Raw genomic sequence first — 1,223 nt, 5'->3', positions numbered from 1 at the left:
CGGAGTGGAGGAATTTCGCAGACCACGGCTCTAGTTTCCACGTTTCCCTCACTGACTCTAGATCATGGACAAGTCTCTTAACCCCTTGGGGCCTCGGTTGTCTCATCTTCAAAGTGGGACTTATAATACCATGTCTACCTGGAGGCAGGGGCATGGACAAGATGACTTCTGGAGGACTCCAGTCTTTGAGATCAGATGATGTGTTTATATGATACTTCAGCAGAACAAACAAAGTCTGGGGTGAGGGAAGGCTTCCTGGAGGAGGCGATGTTGGAGGCGAGGGAATCATATTCCAAGAGGCAGTGTGGTACAGCGGTTAGGGTTCCAGAGCCAGCTGCCCACGGGAAATTCTTGCTCTAGGACTTGTTATTGAGTAAGTGACTTCACCTCTCCGTGCCTCAGTTTCCTCATCTGTAAAATGGGATAATAACAAGACCCACAGTAGGGTTCGGGGGAGGTTTCCGTAAGGTGATTGACACCATGCCCTGGATGCAGGAGGAACTCTACGAATGTTAACTCTGTGAAAGTCTTTCAGGATCAAATCCAACTCCCACAAGGCCTTTGAGTTCTGGCCCCGACTTCCCTCCTCTTCCTGCCACACCCAGCATTCCTGCCGCTACCACCACGAGGGAGGGAGGTGCAGCAGACCCCACCCCACCCGCCCTCCCCTGCCGGGCCCTCCCACAGGCCGGCTCCTCTTCCTGGATCTTGCCGCCCCTCCCACCCCCAGAACCAAACCTGGCCCGCCTCAGTCGCTTTGCCACACACCCTGTTCACTAGTTTTCTCATCTCCCCCAGTGGGGTGTCAGCTTCATGAGGGCAGAGACCATCCTGTCTTGTTCAGCTGTGTAGTTCCAGGGCCTAGAACAGGCTTAGATGCTTGATTTATGTGTGTTGAAGAACTGAATTAATTAGTTAAGTTAATAAGGAAGTAATCGGACCTAAATCGTAGAGGAAGAGGAGATGCCGTGAGAGCAGGCCCCACCGCCCAGGCCGCTGCCCCGGGTTCCTGCAGGGGCTTGGTCAGTGTGGAGATGTGACTCAGAGGGGTCTGGCTGAACCCTGGAGTGGGGAGTAAGGGGGCCAGTGGGGGTTCAGGTAATGGGCATCTTTGCGGGGGGAGGGGTAATGGGCATCTTAAAGAAAGCCCCACTTGGTCCTCTCGGCAAACAGCACTTGAAGGCTCAAGCTGGACAAGGACAGAGTGAGGAATCAGGGCCAGG

At 54.3% G+C, this 1,223-nt stretch overlaps 1 protein-coding gene across 1 annotated transcript in view; it reads left to right on the top strand.

The window, feature by feature from the left end:
* LOC105303516 (signal peptide peptidase-like 2C) overlaps window positions 1-1,223 on the top strand; it is a 69,497-nt gene that overhangs the window by 1,832 nt on the left and 66,442 nt on the right. The window lies entirely within an intron of this gene.

Source organism: Pteropus vampyrus, unplaced genomic scaffold (assembly GCF_000151845.1).
Source record: "Pteropus vampyrus isolate Shadow unplaced genomic scaffold, Pvam_2.0 Scaffold306, whole genome shotgun sequence".
In the NCBI taxonomy this organism is placed as follows: Eukaryota; Metazoa; Chordata; class Mammalia; order Chiroptera; family Pteropodidae; genus Pteropus; species Pteropus vampyrus.
The sequence above is the reverse complement of the archived record's forward strand: the minus strand, read 5'-3'. Positions and strand labels throughout refer to the sequence as shown.